Source organism: Taudactylus pleione, unplaced genomic scaffold (genome assembly GCF_031769625.1).
Source record: "Taudactylus pleione unplaced genomic scaffold, aTauple2 ptg001314l, whole genome shotgun sequence".
In the NCBI taxonomy this organism is placed as follows: Eukaryota; Metazoa; Chordata; class Amphibia; order Anura; family Myobatrachidae; genus Taudactylus; species Taudactylus pleione.
This window is the reverse complement of record NW_028285714.1, coordinates 4630038-4650945: the sequence shown is the minus strand read 5'-3', so window position 1 is coordinate 4650945 and position 20908 is coordinate 4630038.

Genomic DNA, 20908 nt, shown 5'->3' with positions numbered 1-20908 from the left:
GCATAAAAACAGCTAAAATCACAGAATTTGTAGGTTTTTCTGCTCCTATGCTATTATTAACCTCAATAACCTTAATTTCCACTCATTTCCAGTCTATTCTGAACACCTCACACCTCACAATAGTGTTTTTATGTCCAAAAGGTTGCACCGAGGTAGCTGGATGACTATGCTAAGCGACACGAGTGGGCGGCACAAACACGTGACCCATCTAGGAGTGACACTGCAGTGGCAGGCAGGATGGCAGTTAGAAAAACTAGGCCCCAAACTGTACATAATGCAAAGAAAAAAAGAGGTGCAAGATGGAATTGTCCTTGGGCCCTCCCACCCACCCTTATGTTGTATAAACAGGACATGCACACTTTAACAAATCAATCATTTCAGCGCCAGGGTCTGCCACACAACTGTGGCTGAAATGATTGGTTCGTTTGGGCCCCCACAAAACAAGCTGGCAATTAATGTGTCCCTGCACAAACTGGCTCTACGGAGGCAAGATGTCATCCTCATCCTCCTCATCCACCGATTCCTCACCCTCTTCAGTGTGTACATCCTCATCCTCACAAAGTATTAACTCGTCCCCACTTGAATCCACCACCACAGGTCCCTCTGTACCTTCTGGAGGCTGGTCTCCCTGGAAGAGCTGATAATTCATTTTGATGAACATCATCTTCTCCACATTCTGTGGAAGCAACCTCCTACGCCTTTCGCTGACAAGGTTCCCGGCTGCACTAAACACTCTTTCGGAGTACACACTGGAGGGGGGGCAACTCAGGTAAAATAGAGCCAGTTTGTACAGGGGCCTCCAAATTGCCTCTTTTTCCTGCCAGTACAGGTATGGACTGTCTGACATGCCTACTTGGATGCTGTCACCGATGTAATCCTCCACCATTCTGTCAATGGTGACAGTATCATATGCAGTGACAGTAGACATGTCAGAAATTGTTGCCAGGTCCTTCAGTCCGGACCAGATGTCCAAACTTGGTCCTGCCTGCCCTGCATCACCGCCAGCGGGTTGCTTAGGATACCTAAGTTTTTTCCTGGCAGCCCCAGTTGCGGGAGAAAATGAAGAAGGAGCCGTTGACGTGTCACGTTCCGCTTCAGCTGACAGTGTGTTCACCAGCAGGTCTTTGCACCTCTGCAGGCTTGTGTCGGCCGGAAAGAGAGACACCACATAGGCTTTAAACCTAGGATCGAGCACGGTGGCCAAAATGTAGTGGTCTGATTTCAACAGATTGACCACCCTGGAATCCTGGCAAAGCGAATGAAGGGCTTCATCCACAAGTCCCACATGCCGAGCGGAATCGCTCCGTCTTAGCTCCTCCTTCACTTTCTCCAGCTGCTTCTGCAAAAGCCTGATGAGGGGAATGACCTGACTCAAGCTGGCAGTGTCTGAACTGACTTCACGTGTGGCAAGTTCGAAGGGCTGAAGAACCTTGCACAACACGGAAATCATTCTCCACTGCGCTTGAGTCAGGTGCATACCCCCTCCTTTGCCTATGTCATAGGTGGATGTATAGGCTTGTATGGCCTTTTGCTGCTCCTCCATCCTCTGAAGCATATAGAGGGTTGAGTTCCACCGCGTCACAACCTCTTGCTTCAGGTGATGGCGGGGCAGGTTCAAGAGTGTTTGCTGGCGCTCCAGTCTTCGGCACGCAGTCGCTGAATGGCGAAAGTGGCCAGAAATTTTTCGGGCCACCCAAAGCGTCTCCTGCACGCCCCTGTCGCTTTTCAGAAAATTCTGCACCACCAAGTTTATTGTGTGAGCAAAACATGGGACGTGCTGGAATTTGCCCAGATGTAATGCCCGCACAATATTGGTGGCGTTGTCAGATATCACAAATCCCCAGGAGAGTCTAAGTGGGGTAAGCCACTGGGCGATGATTTCCCTCAGTTTCTCTAAGAGGTTGTCGGCGGTGTGCCTCTTACTGAAACCGGTGATACACAGCGTAGCCTGCCTTGTAACGAGCTGGCGTTTCTGAGATGCTGCTACTGGTGACGCTGCTGCTGTTGCTGCGTAAGGTGATACATCTACCCAGTGGGCTGTCACAGTCATATAGTCCTTAGTCTGCCCTGTTCCACTTGTCCACATGTCCGTGGTTAAGTGGACATTGTGTACAACGGCATTTTTCAGGACACTGAGGACACTTTTTCTGACGTTTCTGTACAGTCTCGGTATTGCCTGCCTAGTGAAGTGGAATCTAGACGGGATTTGGAACCGGGGACACACTACCTCCATCAATTGTCTAAATCCCACTGCACTAATGGCGGATACCGGACGCACGTCTAACACCAACATAGCAGTCAAGGCCTCAGTTATACGTTTTGCTTCAGGATGACTGCTGTCGTACTTCATCCTCCTCGCTAAGGACTGTTGGAGGGTCAATTGTTTAGTAAAAGTAGTGGTGTTCCTACTTCCTCTCTGGGATGATGAACGACTCCCAGCAGCAGCAGCAACAGCAGCAGCGGCAGCAGTAGGCGTAGCAATGCAGGATCCTCCAGAGGAATCCCGGATAGGAGAGTCAGTCATGCCAGTGATATGGCCTGCAGGACTACTTCCGATCCTGACTAAGGAGGAAATTGACGAGGAGGGAGTTGACGGTGTGGTTTGCAGGCGCTTGGATACAACAGGACAACGGGATTTAGGTGTCCCTGGACTGCTTACGGTCTGAGCCAAAGTTTCTGAACTTGACAGTAACTTTTTATGAACGCGCTGCAGGTGCCGTATAAGGGAGGATGTTCCTAGGTGGTTGACGTCCCTACCCCTACTTATTTCACCTTTACATATGGTACATATGGCAAGACAGTTGTTGTCCGGATTTGGATAGAAATATTGCCAGACCAAAGAGGTGGAATGTTTGGTCTTCTGCCCAGGCATGACCGTGATGGGCTTTTTCATCCCACGGACAACAACTGTCTCCCCCGGAGCCTGATTTAAACAAACCACATCACCATCAGAATCCTCCTCGCCAACTTCCTCCTCAGCGCCAGCTACACCAGTATCCTCATCCTGTTGTACTTCAACAGTGACATCTTCAATTTGCATATCAGCAAGTGGACTGTGGGTGCTCCTTTCAGCACTTGCAGGGGGCGTGCAAATGGTGGAAAGAGCCACCTCTTCCCGTCCAGTGCTGGGAAGGTCAGGCATCGCAACCACCACCACACTTGGACTCTCTTTGGGGATTTGTGATATCTTCTTAGAAAGCACAGTTCTTCGCTGTGCTTTTGCCAGCTTAACTCTTTTGATTTTTTTAGTGGGAGGAGTGCTTCCATCGTCATGTGAAGCTGAACCACTAGTCATGAACATACTAGGGATCGACCTTAGCCGTTCCTTGCCACTCCGTGTCGTAAATGGCATATTGGCAAGTTTACGTTTCTCTTCAGCTGATTTAAATGTCTTTTTCAAGGTCATTTTCCTGAACTTTGCCATTTGGGATTGTATGTGCCCTCTACTATGACATTGGGCATCGGCCTTGGCAGACGACGTTGATGGCATGTTATCGTCTATGTCATGACTAGTGGCAGCAGCTTCAGCACTAGGAGGAAGTGGTTCTTGATCTTTCTCTATTTTATTTTTATCGGAGAAAGTTTGGTCCTCCATTTATGTTATATCGATTTGATATATACGTGCGGCTAAACACAGAAAATAAATTTTTTTTTGGTTCGGACTGGAGTGTACTTTGTGGGTTACAGCACCCTTTAACGGTCAAGCCAGCCGGCCCTTTACTTATGACACAGGCGCACTCTTGGCACTACTTTGTTGATGCATGTGCGGCTACTGCGCACACAATTCACAAACACAGAAAATAATTTTTTTTTGGTTTGGACTGGAGTGTACTTTGGGGGTTACAGCACCCTTTAACGGTCAAGCCAGCCGGCCCTTTACTTATGACACAGGCGCACGCTTGGCACTACTTTGTTGATGCACGTGCGGCTACTGCGCACACAATTCACAAACACAGAAAATAATTTTTTTTTGGTTTGGACTGGAGTGTACTTTCGGGGGTTACAGCACCCTTTAACGGTCAAGCCAGCCGGCCCTTTACTTATGACACAGGCGCACGCTTGGCACTACTTTGTTGATGCACGTGCGGCTACTGCGCACACAATTCACAAACACAGAAAATAATTTTTTTTTAGGTTTGGACTGGAGTGTACTTTCGGGGGTTACAGCACCCTTAACGGTCAAGCCAGCCGGCCCTTTACTTATGACACAGGCGCACGCTTGGCACTACTTTGTTGATGCACGTGCGGCTACTGCGCACACAATTCACAAACACAGAAAATAATTTTTTTTTTGGTTTGGACTGGAGTGTACTTTCGGGGGTTACAGCACCCTTAACGGTCAAGCCAGCCGGCCCTTTACTTATGACACAGGCGCACGCTTGGCACTACTTTGTTGATGCACGTGCGGCTACTGCGCACACAATTCACAAACACAGAAAATAATTTTTTTTTTGGTTTGGACTGGAGTGTACTTTCGGGAGTTACAGCACCCTTAACGGTCAAGCCAGCCGGCCCTTTACTTATGACACAGGCGCACGCTTGGCACTACTTTGTTGATGCACGTGCGGCTACTGCGCACACAATTCACAAACACAGAAAATAATTTTTTTTTGGTTTGGACTGGAGTGTACTTTCAGGGGTTACAGCACCCTTTAACGGTCAAGCCAGCCGGCCCTTTACTTATGACACAGGCGCACGCTTGGCACTACTTTGTTGATGCACGTGCGGCTACTGCGCACACAATTCACAAACACAGAAAATAATTTTTTTTTGGTTTGGACTGGAGTGTACTTTCGGGGGTTACAGCACCCTTTAACGGTCAAGCCAGCCAGCCCTTTACTTATGACACAGGCGCACTCTTGGCACTACTTTGTTGATGCACGTGCGGCTACTGCGCACACAATTCACAAACACAGAAAATAATTTTTTTTTAGGTTTGGACTGGAGTGTACTTTCGGGGGTTACAGCACCCTTAACGGTCAAGCCAGCCGGCCCTTTACTTATGACACAGGCGCACGCTTGGCACTACTTTGTTGATGCACGTGCGGCTACTGCGCACACAATTCACAACCACAGAAAATAATTTTTTTTTGGTTTGGACTGGAGTGTACTTTCGGGGGTTACAGCACCCTTTAACGGTCAAGCCAGCCGGCCCTTTACTTATGACACAGGCGCACGCTTGGCACTACTTTGTTGATGCACGTGCGGCTACTGCGCACACAATTCACAAACACAGAAAATAATTTTTTTTTAGGTTTGGACTGGAGTGTACTTTCGGGGGTTACAGCACCCTTAACGGTCAAGCCAGCCGGCCCTTTACTTATGACACAGGCGCACGCTTGGCACTACTTTGTTGATGCACGTGCGGCTACTGCGCACACAATTCACAAACACAGAAAATAATTTTTTTTTTGGTTTGGACTGGAGTGTACTTTCGGGGGTTACAGCACCCTTAACGGTCAAGCCAGCCGGCCCTTTACTTATGACACAGGCGCACGCTTGGCACTACTTTGTTGATGCACGTGCGGCTACTGCGCACACAATTCACAAACACAGAAAATAATTTTTTTTTTGGTTTGGACTGGAGTGTACTTTCGGGGGTTACAGCACCCTTAACGGTCAAGCCAGCCGGCCCTTTACTTATGACACAGGCGAACGCTTGACACTACTTTGTTGATGCACGTGCGGCTACTGCGCACACAATTCACAAACACAGAAAATAATTTTTTTTTGGTTTGGACTGGAGTGTACTTTCAGGGGTTACAGCACCCTTTAACGGTCAAGCCAGCCGGCCCTTTACTTATGACACAGGCGCACGCTTGGCACTACTTTGTTGATGCACGTGCGGCTACTGCGCACACAATTCACAAACACAGAAAATAATTTTTTTTTGGTTTGGACTGGAGTGTACTTTCGGGGGTTACAGCACCCTTTAACGGTCAAGCCAGCCGGCCCTTTACTTATGACACAGGGGCACTCTTGGCACTACTTTGTTGATGCACGTGCGGCTACTGCGCACACAATTCACAAACACAGAAAATAATTTTTTTTTAGGTTTGGACTGGAGTGTACTTTCGGGGGTTACAGCACCCTTAACGGTCAAGCCAGCCGGCCCTTTACTTATGACACAGGCGCACGCTTGGCACTACTTTGTTGATGCACGTGCGGCTACTGCGCACACAATTAACAAACACAGAAAATAATTTTTTTTTGGTTTGGACTGGAGTGTACTTTCGGGGGTTACAGCACCCTTTAACGGTCAAGCCAGCCGGCCCTTTACTTATGACACAGGCGCACGCTTGTCACTACTTTGTTGATGCACGTGCGGCTACTGCGCACACAATTCACAAACACAGAAAATAATTTTTTTTTAGGTTTGGACTGGAGTGTACTTTCGGGGGTTACAGCACCCTTAACGGTCAAGCCAGCCGGCCCTTTACTTATGACACAGGCGCACGCTTGGCACTACTTTGTTGATGCACGTGCGGCTACTGCGCACACAATTCACAAACACAGAAAATAATTTTTTTTTTGGTTTGGACTGGAGTGTACTTTCGGGGGTTACAGCACCCTTAACGGTCAAGCCAGCCGGCCCTTTACTTATGACACAGGCGCACGCTTGGCACTACTTTGTTGATGCACGTGCGGCTACTGCGCACACAATTCACAAACACAGAAAATATATAATTTTTTTAGCACTTGGGGGGAGCACCCCTGATGGACAGAGCACCCCCTGGACAACACTACAGCACCCCTTTAGGACTGGGACACTGCACAGGACTTTGGAACTGACTGCACAACACAGTCCAGCCAGCCCCTATGGACTTTGAAGTAGTGGACACAGCCCCTATTAACAACAGCAGCACAGCACAACACAGCCAGCCCCTATGGACTTTGAAGTAGTGGACAACAGCAGCACTACACTACACTACACTACACAGCACTAACTCCCACCCTCCCTCTTCACTGTCCACAGCCGAGTGAGAAAATGGCGCCGACGCGGGTACCTTATATAGGATCCAAAACCCGCGAGACTCGGAAGGCGGGATGATGACGTTTTGCCTCGATGTCAGATCCGAGTCAGGCGGGAAAAGTCGAGCCTGACTCGGATCGGACTCGGATCGGGGGGGCTCGGGGGGGTTCGGATTTCAGAAATCCGAACCCGCTCACCCCTAATATATATATATATATATATATGTCTATATACAGGGGCGGATTGGGCATTTAAAGTGGTCCTGGAAAAAACTGCGAAAGAGGCCCAACGGCGCGCGCCCGGAAAAGTGGGTGGTGCCTAGTTGCAAGGGGTGTGGTCTACTGTTAAATACCATACACACAAGCAATTCCCCCCATTTTCTCAAGATGGGGGCATGCCCACCGCTCCAGGAGCTGATAGCCATGCCCCCAGTCCCTCTCTCCAGTGTATAAGCACAGCGAGCATGTGAATGGGCATTTTCTTACCTGTATGATTCTCTGCAATGAGGTACCTCTGAGGAAATTGATCCTCCCTGGACAGGCAGTGTCTTGAGTCAGTATTCACTATTCATGCAGGAGATCACATGGTCCAGAAGTCGCCTGTTAGCGTAGTAATAAAGCCAATGTCATCAATATGCAACAGAGGTTCAACCAGAAAATAAATAGCAACAGAAGTTTTGGGGCAGGACAAAGTGGGGATTTCCCATACCAAATTTTTTTTTATAAATGAAATATATTTGCTCATTTGGTACTATCTGCGTCTCCCCAGCACCATCATCCTGCGCCTCCCCAGTACAATTATTCTGCATCTCCCCAGTGGCATTCTCCTCCCCTTAGCACAGAATAGCCCATCTCCCCCACACAGAAGTCATCTCCCTTTAGCACAGAATAGCCCATGTCCCCCCCACACACAAGTCATCTTCCCTTAGCACAGAATATCTCCACTCCCCACCAATAGATCATTATTATCTTCGCTTAGCAAACACTATCACCCTTCCCCACAGACAGATCATCTCCCCGTAGTACAGCAGATCCCCCTCCCTCACAGACAGATCATCTCCCCCTAGAGCAGCAGATCCCTCCTCCTACACAGACAGATCATCTCCCCATCATTATGGCCCATTATCACCTCTGATAAGGATCTTAAACCTCTCCATAATACTACTGTAATGTCATGTTACTGTAGAGGTAAGAATTTGAAAGATTATTGGGAAAATCAGAAGGCTTGTCTACTGAGGAGGTTGAAATACAGTATCTTCCATAGACATAAAAAATCAATCTTATAGAACCAATCTTTACAAGTGGGAGACTTATTAGAGTTCTATAGTACCGGAATAACAGAGCATACTGCATTACTGAGGTGACAAAGTGATTTGTTGTATTCAGCCAATGGAATGTGAGAATAATTGAGTAAACAAAATGCGTGACCAGTAGGTACAGAGACACCTAAAATTTGCTGAGAGATGGCAATTGTCATGACCAGCGTTTCTCGGCATGGTGGTCAGCGGGTGATACCTGTGAGGATGCTGTGGCGGGGGGCTTCTGGCGGTGGTGCTGGTGCCTGGCGGGGAGCATTGGCTGTGCGTAGTCCTGTGTGGGCATATTGTCACTCTGTGCTGGTTAGGCCTGGCATTGCTTCCATTTCATTCTGGCATGGGCGCCGCCATCTTGCCTCCGGTCATGTGATTTAGTTGCCCTATCCTGGTGGGTCACATGCTCTCTCTGGCCTCTCACAGTGTGGCACTGGGTATTTTAGGGAGTGCCGAACTTCCTCTCATTGCCAGTGCAACTTGTTTCTCAGCGCAAGCTGAGAGAGAGTTACTGAGCTAGTCTGCCTGCCTGTTTGATTTCTGCCTAAAGCCTGCTATACCTGAACCTGCTCCTAAACCCTGCTGGATACCCCTGCCTCCTCCTATTGTCACTCCCATTGCCCTAGTACCTGTGTCAGTCATTTACCCTGCACCCTGCCTCCACTTGCATTTCATCTGGACATCATTCATTTCAGCTTGCAACTCACTTCAGTCTGCCGTTCACTTCAGCTGGACTATATCACCTCTGCCTGCATATCATTTCAGCTCACCATACCTGCATACTGGACTGTTCCTGCCTGTCACTATCTGGATAGTCTCCCATTTACTTCACTACAGTTCTCAAGTGCACTTCAGTGCTATACCTGGACATTTTCTTTTGCCATTTCCATGTCTACTAAACCACTCATTAAAAGTTCCACTTTTTCATTTAAATTTGCTTCTGTGTCTGCTCCTATCACCCCCCCGGGTCCACAACAAAACCAGAACCTCACAGTTTGCACTGGCCCAATGGAATCAGCCTCTGGACAGGAGTCTGGAGCAGATTTTTTCCAGCGCATCGCAGGCCGTCTGGAAAACCTGGAAGCTATGCAGCACCAAATGGCCCAGTTTCTACAGGAGATGTTTAAATGACAGGATAATCTGCAAACCTCGTTATGCACCCCAGGTGTGACAGTAACTACACCTACTCCAGTGGTAATACAGGGAACAGGGTATCTCCCTGTTTACATCTTCCTATGCCAAGCAAATTTTATGGCAATCCTAAACTCTGTCGTGGCTTTCTGAATCAGTGTGATATACACTTTCCCTGCAGCCCGATAACTTTCCTACTGCAAGAAGTAAAGTGGCATACATTGTGTCGCTGATGTCCGACCCGGATTTGGATTGGGCTTCCCCACTCTGGGAGCATTCTGATTCACTGCTGGATAACTATGCGGACTTTGTATCATCATTCAGGAGGATTTTCGACAAACCTGGACGCACTGTGGGCCTGATTCAGAGCCGGACGCTCTGACAAGAGCGCTTGCTCTGAATCAGGGCCCTCCTAACTAAAATTGGAGCGGCCTCCTGGCCGCTCACATAGCTGTGGGTGACCACCCACAGCTTATTCGAGCGGCCAAAAAGATGGTCGCGATGGTCAAGACCATCGCGACCATCGGGCTTGCGACGAGACCCTGTGGTAGGGTATTGCTGCCGCAAGCTCAGGAGTGCTTTTGGCTCTATCAGATCCAAAAGCACTCCCACTGACATCACTAGTGATGTCAGTGGGGCCGGCTCCAGATGGAAGGCATTCCCATGGGAACGCCTCCGTCTGGGCAGCAACGCCCCCGGCACGCCCACCAAAGGGAGCGTGCTGTCAATCACCATCAACAGCACACCCCCTTTGGTGCGAGACCCATAATGATGGCTTGGCCATCGCTATGCGGGTCTCGCGCATGCGCACGACGGAGCTCCCTCCGTCGTGCGCATGCGCACTAGGGCACCATCAACACGCTTTCGAATGCTCAGCGCTTGCGAGTGGGTCTGAATCAGGCCCTGTGTCAGCATCGTCCAGCATTATGACCCTAAGACAAGGAACCCGTCCTGTCAGCCAATATGCCATGCAGTTTCAGATTCTAGCATCAGAACTCAAGTGGAATGAGGAAGCCCTCACCTCAGCTTTCCGGCATGGGCTTTCTGATTGACTAAAAGATGATCTGGTCACCCGTGACCTTCTTGCTAACCTAAACAATATGATTTCCCTCTGCAATAAGATTTACCTACGCTTCAGAGAACGTCTGGCTGAAAAGCACAGAACTGACTAGCCAAGGTCATCTACTCCTCCCTCTACTACCTGTCCAACCCTTCCTTCTACAGATGAAGAGCCTATGCAGGTGAATCACACCCATCTCTCCAAAGAGGAATGCCAGAGAAGAATATTAAAAAAAATCTGCCTATACTGTGGAGATGCGGGTCACCTGGTGTCCTCCTGTTCCCATAAGTCGGGAAACGCCCGATCCTAACTGACCTTGGGTACATCAAGTTAGGAGTAATGAGTCCGTCCTCAACCTGTAAAGATTTCGTAATAAACTTAGCCTTAGATTTCAAGTCAAAGCCGGTCTTTGTTGCTGCTTTGTTGGATTCCGGAGCGGCCGGAAATTTCATGACTTTCAGTTTGATTGACAAATTACAGATTCCTTGTTCTTCTCTCAAGCATTCGATTTCCTTGACCACCGTAGATGGGCAGCCTCTGACTAATGGAGTAGTTACCAAAGAAACCCAGCCAGTACTGGGCCGTATTGGAGCACTGCATTCTGAGTCTCTGAGATTCTTAGTGATTCCTGAAGCCTCTCAAGATATCATCTTAGGGCTACCCTGGCTATGGCTGCACAATCCCAGGATAGATTGGTGCTCTATGCAAATCCTTTCATGGGGAGCTGACTGTCAGAAATCCTGTCTTCTAAGATACGACCTGTAAGGAAAACCGTTTCATCAATACCACCGGCAATTCCCAAAGAGTATCACATGTTTACTGATGTTTTTTCTGAACAACAGGCTAATATCTTACCTCCTCACAGAGAATGGGATTGCCCCATCGATTTATTGCCAGACAAGATGCCGCCTCGTGGTCGCACCTATCCTCTATCCTTGCCAGAGACCAAAGCTATGTCCAAATACATTCAGGAGAATTTAGAGAAGGGGTTCATCTGTCCTTCCACCTCTCCTGCCGGTGCTGGGTTCTTTTTCATTGCTAAGAAAGATGGAGGCCTAAGACCATGTATAGACTACCGGGGTCTTAACGATATAACGGTCAAGAATTGGTACCCACTTCCTCTAATCACAAAACTATTCGATAGAGTCAAAGGATCCTTCATATTCTCTAAACTAGATTTGCATGGGGCATATAATCTCATTCGTATCCATGCAGGTGATGAAGGGAAAACCGCTTTTAATACCAGGGATGGTCATTTTGAATACCTTGTGATGCCCTTCGGTTTATGTAATGCCCCTGCTGTCTTTCAAGGCTTTGTAAATTAAATTTTTCGGGACTTACTTTATATCTCAGTTATTGTCTACTTGAATGATATATTAATTTTCTCGTCCTCTCCAGAAGAACATCACAAACATGTGAAGGAAGTGTTATCCCGCCTAAGGGAAAATCACCTTTACTGCAAACTGGAGAAATGTGTCTTTAACGTACCCAGTGTGCCATTCCTTGGCTATGTTATCTCTGGTTCCAGTCTGGAAATGGACCCCAAGAAGGTTCAGACAATCCTGGATTGGTCCCGACCTCAAACCTTAAAAGCCATTCAGAGATTGCTTGGATTTGTCAACTATTACAGACGCTTTATCAAGGGATTCTCCTCTTTGTTGGCTCCCATCACGGCCCTGACGTGTAAAGGTGCTAATCCTGCTCTATGGCTACCTGAGGCAGAGACAGCCTTCCAGCTGTTGAAGCAAGCGTTTATTACAGCCCCAGTTCTAAGACAAGCTGACCTGGATAGACCCTTCTTGTTGGAGGTTGACGCATCATCAAAGGTGGTGGGAGCCGACCTATCCCAGCGCTATGAACATAATCGAGTTCACCCTTGTGGATTTAAATGTTCTCCTGCAGAAAAAAACTATGCCATAGGAGAACAAGAACTCTTGGCAGTAAAGTTGGCACTAAAGGAATGGAGATACCTGTTAGAAGGGGCAAAGTTTCCCTTTACTGTTTTCACCGACCATAGGAACCTCCTGTTCCTCAAAAATATCCAGTGTGTGAGTCCTCGTTTAGCCCGATGGACAATCTTCTTTGCTCACTTCCACTTCACTCTGACCTTCCGTTCTGGAGCTCTTAATCAAAAAGCAGATGCTTTGTCAAGGTCACTCCCCTGCAACAATAATTCTGAAATCCAACGCAGTACTCCTGTGCTGGAGTCAAGAGTGTTTGCCACCATACAAATGCAGCCACCTACTGGGAAAACCTTCGTGGCCCCAGAGTTAAGGAAGCAGCTTCTTACCTGGTCTCACTCCTTGCAGGCCATTCTGGTACCTGAAAGACCCTGGAGCTTTTGAAAAGAACCTATTGGTGGCCATTGATGATGGCTGATGTCTTGGAGTTAATCTCGTCATGTATCTCATGTGCCCAGCACAAATGCTCACATCAAGCTCCAGCTGGTGAGTTGTTGGCCCTGCCTGTTCCATCACGTCCAGGGACGCATCTCTCCATGGACTTTGTGACAGATTTGCCAAGCTCCCAGGGTTACACTACCATCTGGGTCATGGTAGATCAATTTTCAAAGATGGTTCATTACGTTCCACTAAAGAAACTTCCTACTGCTTCGGATCTGGCTCATCTGTTCGTTCAACATATATTTTGTCCCCACGGTCTTCCTACTGAAATAGTCTCTGATCGTGGAGTCCAATTCATGGCAAGGTTTTGGAGAGCTCTGTGTTCCATTCTACAAGTAAAATTAAACTTCTCCACAGCTTGCCATCCACAGGGTAATGGATCCACGGAAAGAGTTAACCAAGACCTTGAGACCTTCCTAAGGATCTTCATGTCATCCTCTCAAGACAATTGGTCTGAATTGTTACCCTGGGCTGAATTTGCAGATAATGCTTCGTATTACTCCTCCACAAATCAAACCCCATTCCAGATTGTATACGGTCTTCATCCCCGAGTCCCTGAGTTCCAAAGCCTACCTGCCTTTGATATTCCAGCTGTGGACGATACTGTACGGAGGTTTGCATCCAATTTAGCTCAGGTACGTGATGATTTAGTGAAGGCGTCCTCTCATTATAAAATTCAGGCAGACAAAAAACGGAGAAAGGTGCCCTGTATGCGAGTTGGAGATCAGGTTTGGTTGTCTTCCCAGAAACTACAGCTCAGAGTGCCTTCCATGAAGTTTGCTCCATGTTTTATCAGACCCTTCTCCTTCACTGAAATAATTAATCCTGTGGCTTATCGCTTTCAGCTACCTTCATACCTAAAAGTCCCAAACTCCTTCCACATTTCCCTGCTCAAGCCTCTGATCCTAAACAAGTTCTGCTGGGTCCTTCCTGTTCCTCGTGTGCAGACAAAAAGAGGTGTGGAATTTGAGGTCCCAGGTCCTGGATTCCCGTGTCCGCAGGGGTCGTTTACAGTATCTCCGGGATTGGAGGGGTTATGGCCCGGAAGAAAGCTTCTGAACCGATGCCCAAGATGTCCATGCTCCTGCACTCGTCAGGAAGTTCCATACTACTCATCCTGAAAAGCCTGGTGAGTGTCCTGAGGCCACCCATAAAGAGGGGGGTACTGTCACGACCAGCGTTTCTTGGCATGGTGGTTGGTGGGTGATACCTGTGAGGATGCTGTGGTGGGGGGCTTCTGGCGGTGGTGCTGGTGCCTGGTGGGGAGCATTGGCTGTGCGTAGTCCTGTGTGGGCATATTGTCACTCTGTGCTGGTTAGGCCTGGCAGAGCTTCCATTTCATTCTGGCATGGGCACCGCCATCTTGCCTCCGGTCATGTGACTTAGTTGCTCTATCCTGGTGGGTCACATGCTCTCTCTGGCCTCTCACAGTATGGCACTGGGTATTTTAGGGAGTGCCAAACTTCCTCTCATTGCCAGTGCAACTTGTTTCTCAGCGCAAGCTGAGAGAGAGTTACTGAGCTAGTCTGCCTGCCTGTTTGATTTCTGCCTAAAGCTTGCTATACCTGAACCTGCTCCTAAACCCTGCTGGATACCCCTGCCTCCTCCTATTGTCTCTCCCATTGCCTGAGTACCTGTGTCAGTCATTTACCCTGCACCCTGCCTCCACTTGCATTTCATCTGGACATCATTCATTTCAGCTTGCAACTCACTTCAGTCTGCCGTTCACTTCAGCTGGACTATATCACCTCTGCCTGCATATCATTTCAGCTCACCATACCTGCATACTGGACTGTTCCTGCTTGTCACTATCTGGACATTCTCCCATTTACTTCACTACAGTTCTCAAGTGCACTTCAGTGCTATACCTGGACATTTTCTTTTGACATTTCCATGTAAGCCACTCATTAAAAGTTCCACTTTTTTATTTAAATCTGCTTCTGTGTCTGCTCCTATCACCACCCCGGGTCCACAACAAAACCAGAACCTCACAGCAATAATCTCAGACCAATATTTTGATAAATGGGGGCAATCCTACTAATTATGTCTCAAAGACCCTGGAGCAGAGAGACATCTCCAACATGAGTTAGAGATTGATGGGAACATAGAATGGAGTAAAGAAGGGTGCCTATATCATCACAGTAAAATCTTATATTGTGTTTCTTTGATTGTAGTGCAGATAGAGCTCGATTGAGCCTTTAGAAAATTACAGTAGCTTGACATTCCGAGTCAGATAAAGAAAGACCTAAATTTTTTCCTAGGTTTTAGCTCATGAAGGTATAGAAGAGTCTTGATTAGTTATTAGTAATTGATAAAGAGATGATACTACATGAGAGGGGGCCATAGGAGAAACTCCAAGCTTCTAAAAATAAAGTAAGGCCTCTATTGGCAAAAATCACTCTGTTTACTGAGGTTAAAAAATGACAAACTTGTAAGAATTTCCAGAAGCCATAGTGCGGGATAGACCACTTTCCATTGATTACCGTAAATTGTTTAATGCCCAAAGTAGTCACCAGTTGGCCAACCCTAAAATGACCCTCAGCAACCCAATTGGGGAAATGGGATAGGTTAAGACCAAGTATAAAATCAGGATTAGCTAAGAAAAAGGCGAGAGGAGCAAAACTCAAAGATATACTTGGAGACCATTGGAAAAATTTCCAAATAGATAGCGTGGGATATATTGTTGGCTAGGGTGGTAGCCAACGGGTTATCTCAGTGGGTGATTTCACGAAGCAGCCTTCAAGGGCAAGCCATTGTATAATATCTCTTTTTCTGGTCCACTCAAGAATTCTGTTTAGAAGTATAGCATAAATAATAAGACCTAATATCTGGAAGTTGGAGACCTCCCATCTGCTTTGGGCATGATAACAAATCACATCTGATTCTAGGTCTTTTCCTGGACCAATTGAATTGGCAGATCAATAGATTAAGGGACCTAAACCAAGCTTCTTGTATAAATTTGCCACCTTCTTTAAATCTAAACTTGACTCCATACGTGAGGACATCATATCCCATCAGACCCTCAGCACTCCTCCCCCTCCTTGCCCATACCACCCCTCCCCTTCTGTCTCACCAACTCTGACATCCTTCTCCCCTGCTTCAGGAGAGGAAGTCTTGGCCCTCATCCGGTCCTCCCCTCCTTCCACCTCCCCTCTTGACCCTATCCCTTCCCATCTCCTCTCCCACCTACCCTTGATCCTAACATACTTTCCAACTATCGACCCATCTTTCTTCTCCCTTTTGCTTCCAAACTCCTTGAGCGTATTGTCTACAACCGCCTTACCACCTTTCTTTCCTCCCACTCCCTCCTTGACTCATTTCAATCTGGCTTCCGATCTCTCCACTCCACTGAAACTCCCCTCACAAAAGTCAGCAACGACCTCCTTGCCGCCAAATCCAAGGGCCACTACTCTCTGCTCATTCTCCTTGACCTCTCTGCTGCATTTGAGACTGTAGACCACCCTCTCCTCCTGCAAATCCTTTACTCTCTCGGTTTACGTGGCACTGCCCTCTCCTGGCTTTCCTCCTACCTATCTGATAATTCCTTCTCTGTGTCCTCTCATGACTCCTCTTCCCCTCCACTTCCACTAACAGTAGGAGTTCCCCAAGGTTTTGTTCTTGGACCTCTCCTTTTCTCCCTATATACATGCTCTTTAGGTGAACTCATTAACTCCTTTGACCTCCAATATCATTTCTATGCAGATGATACTCAAATTTACCTTTCCACCCCTGAGCTCTCCCCCTCGCTCCTTACCCGTATCTCCAATTGTCTCTCTGCTGTCTCTTCGTGGATGTCCCAGCGCTTTTTTAAACTTAACATGTCTAAGACTGAGCTGATCATCTTCCCACCCTCTTCCACTACATCACTTCCCACAAATTAATTATCTATTGATGGCACAACTATCTCCTCTAGCCCCAAAGTGCGCTGTCTTGGAGTTATCTTAGACTCCTCCCTCTCCTTTAAACCGCACATTCAGCACCTCTCGCAGTCCTGCCGTTTTCACCTAAAAAATATCTCCAGGATTAGACCCTTCCTCACCCAGGATGCTACTAAAACCCTCATCCACTCACTGGTCATATCCAGATTGGACTACTGTAACCTTCTCCTAGCTGGCCTCCCAGTCTCTCACCTCTCTCCATTACAATCAGTTCTCAATGCTGCTGCTCAGCTCATCTTCCTCTCCAGACATTCCACATCTGCTTTCCCTCTCCTTCAAGCCCTACACTGGCTCCCCTTCCCCTTCAGATGCCAATTCAAGGTTCTTTCATTTGCCTACAAAGCCCTCACCAAATCCTCTCCCGCATACATTTCTGACCTTCTCTCCCTTCACACTCCTGCCCGTCCACTTCGCTCAACTAATGCATGCCACCTCTCTTGCCAACTGATTACTTCCTCCTACTCCTGCATCTGAGATTTTGCCCGTGCCATACCTTTGGAATGCTCTCCCTCTCCCTATCAGACATCAGACTCTCCACCTCTCTACAAATCTTCAAACGGGCTCTCAAGACCCACTACTTCATCAAGGCCTTTCAGCACTCATCCTAACCCACCTCATGCTCTTTCCTTCCTATATTCCCCTTCTGTGTCACACCTGTCTGTCTGTCCCTCCCCTTAGAATGTAAGCTCTCACGAGCAGGGACCTCTTCCCTCATGTGCTTCTCTTTACATTTTCTTCTACTCTCTACTCCCCATTAGGGCACCTAACATGGGACTGCCAACTCCTGGCAGCTTATTTGAGTGCTTTAATCACTATTTCAGCAATGTATATAAGTTGTGTCCTTGTTCTGCACTGTAATGTACTGTAAGTTCCTTGTTTCTTGTTCACCTTTTAGTTCTATGTACTATGTAAGGCACTGTGGAACACTTGTGGTGCCATATAAATAAAGGATAATAAAAAATAATAATAAATATCAGTAAAGCCTGAAGGAGAGTAATTTGGGTAGGGTGTTCATCTTTACTATGTTGATCCTCCCTAGCCAAAAAAGCTGCTTCAGATTCCACTTATTGTAATCCAATCTAATAGAGAAAAGAATAGGGAAAAAGTTGGCTGTGAATAATTGAGACAAATTTCTAGTAAGCTTAACCCCTAAGTATGTGATGTGTGAAGAATGCCACAAAAATGGGAAGGCAACTTGCAAACCCATTACTGTGGAAATAGGGAAAGAAATATTCAAAGTCGAAGATTCTAGCATTAAATGGGGCAGAGACGTCACTGGATGAGAGACAATAGCTAACAATTCATCACCGAATATTGTAAGTTCGTGATCTACACCTCCAATTTGGTTACCTGAGATAAGTGGGTTAGCTCTAATGGACCTCGCCAAGGCCTCCATACAAAGTACAAAAATTAAAGGAGACAGTGGACAAGCTTGACGAGTACCATTGCTAATAGAGAAAGTCTCCAACAGGGTACCATTGACCCTCACCCTAGCTGACAGACATGCATAAAGTTTAGGATCCTATGTAAAGCAAGAGGACACATCCCCATGTATCAAATGCTTTTTCAGCATCAGTAGATAGGATTTTAGTGGGTATATTCACTTGCGTCGCTAGATGTATCAAATTAAGGACCTTGGTTGTATTATAGTGGGCTTCTCGGCCTCGAACAAAGCCTACTTGATCATTGTGGCTCAATTGTGGTAGAAGGGAAAATAGCCTATTAGCTATAATTTTAGCATATAGTTTAAGGTCAATGTTGAGCAGTGAAATGGGTCTGTAGCTTGGACACATGGAGGAGTCTTTACTTGGATTAGGTATAACAGACATATGAGCCTCCAGGGACTGATTAGAAAAGTATGAGTCCACAGAAACAGCATTAAAGGCCCGAAGTAGCATAAGGGCATATTTATCTTTAAAGGTTTTATAACAGGCTATTGTAAGGCCATCAGGACCAGGACTTTTGCCTGATGGAGAGAAAGATATAGCCAATTCCACTTTCCTACTATTTCCCCTGCAGTGTATTAACTAGGGAAGGATATAGAGGACAAATAGTCAAACACATCTTGTGAGGAAGGAGGAGGGACCGACCCAGGGGTGGAAACCATCAATTTGTAAAGAGAATAATAATACTGCTGAAAACAAGAGGCAATTTGGGAAGTTTCTAAATGTATACAACTTGAGCTATCCTTAATAGTGCTAATAAACCCAGATGCCCATTGAGCTCTCAAGGCCCTGGCTAGAAGTTTCCCGGGTTTGTTTCCCCATTGATAGAAGCCACTTTTACACTTTCACAGTGATAGTATTATATTATCAGAGAGGAGTTTGTTGAGTGTAGCATGTGCCTCTGACAGTTTAAAATAAGTCTCACCAGACATGGACAATTTATGTGACATCTCAAGAAGTTTAATCTGTTGAAGTAAAGCAGAAATTTGTGCAGACTTTTGTTTTTTGAGGTAGGAGTCCAATTAAAGAAAATTGCCCCAAAATATGCACTTATGTGATTCCCAGACAGTAATCTGAGACATACCTGGGGTGTCATTATGGGTCAAATAATCAATGAGACCTGCATCAATCTCAGCCCTACAATGGGCATCTTGCAGAAGAGACTCTTTGAGCTGCCAAGTCCACTGTCTGGGAGGAAGTGTGGAAGGACCATTTTTTAGAGAAATAGGGGCATGGTCAGACCAAGTAACTGCTCCTAAAGTAGCTTCAGCAAGCATATGGAGATACCTATGGCTCAAAAAAAGGTTGTGTATGTGGGAGTAATTTTTCTGGGGGTGATAGTTCTCCAAGAGTCGGCCAATTGGTGGTCATGAAAGGCCTTTCGAACCTGGCAGTATTTGGCTGCCGATAAATGAGGAGTGCTATTGGAAATATCGAGTAAAGGGTCTAACATCCTGTTGATTTGAGGAAAGTGAGTTGGGCATGATTAGGAATATATTAATATTAATGAATGTAAAGGGTTGGTTAAAGAGATGACAGGAAATCAGTTGGAGTCTACCTGGAATCAATCTATGGACTGTAATATCTAAAACAGAAAGATTCTGTAAAAAAAGGATCGCCACCCCTTTAGATTTCCCTTCAAGATTGTTATTAAAAACTCCATAGGGGAAACAGTTGTCCCGTAGGGAAGGGGCTTGTGGACCAGATTTAAATTGGGTTTCTTGGAACATAGCCACATCTACCCTACTGGCCCAAAAGGAGCATAGAAATGTAGACCTTTTTTCAGGGACAGAAAGGCCATGGGCATTAAAAGAGGAGATTATGAGTTTAGTGATTGGAGTCATCTAATATACTTAAGAGAGTAATGCTCTGGAGATTCCTAAAACAGTGGAAAGGGGAGAAGAAAGACTAAAAAAAAAGAAAAAATGGGGGAAAAATTTGAAATATTCAACATCAATATGAGAAAATACAAATACAACAACAGTGAAAAACCCACAACTGAGACCATGGAGCATAAGTCATTATCCAACATCTCAGTGAGTGGAAATATACAAAGCAGTTTGAGGGGCATAGGGGATTAGTGTACAATAGAGTCCCAATAAAAAAGAAATATCATCTATACGATGACATCTTAGTTGTAGAATACGGAACCAATCAAATATAGAAGACTATGTGTAGAACAGCAAGTTAAAAGTTATGATATCAAAACATTTGAACACATATTAACAATGAAAGTAATTAATCTCCTCAGAAACGAAGACACTGAACAAGGTAAAAAAAAAACATCAGAGTGAGGATTGGTGTGGATGATGGTAGTAGATGAGAACCAAGATCTCAGGTGTCATCCAACTACGGACAGTCAGTAGAGATTTTTGATCTTTGCCTTGGGCACTGGATTGTTTGACAGGAAGTAGGGTTTCCTAAAGAAGTGTGCATATCTAACTGAGCCACAGGGTCCTTCCAATCAGGCATTTCAACTGAAGGGATGCCAAAGGTAGAGCAGAAGGAAGTGAGGTCAGCTGGAGAGTGAAGGGAGTATTTTTTCCTAGAGAAAGTCACTTGTAGATGGAATGGGAAGCCCCAGCTATATTTAAATTGAACTGTACGTAATTCTTCTGTCAGTGGTTGTAGAGCTCTATGTAACTGAAGA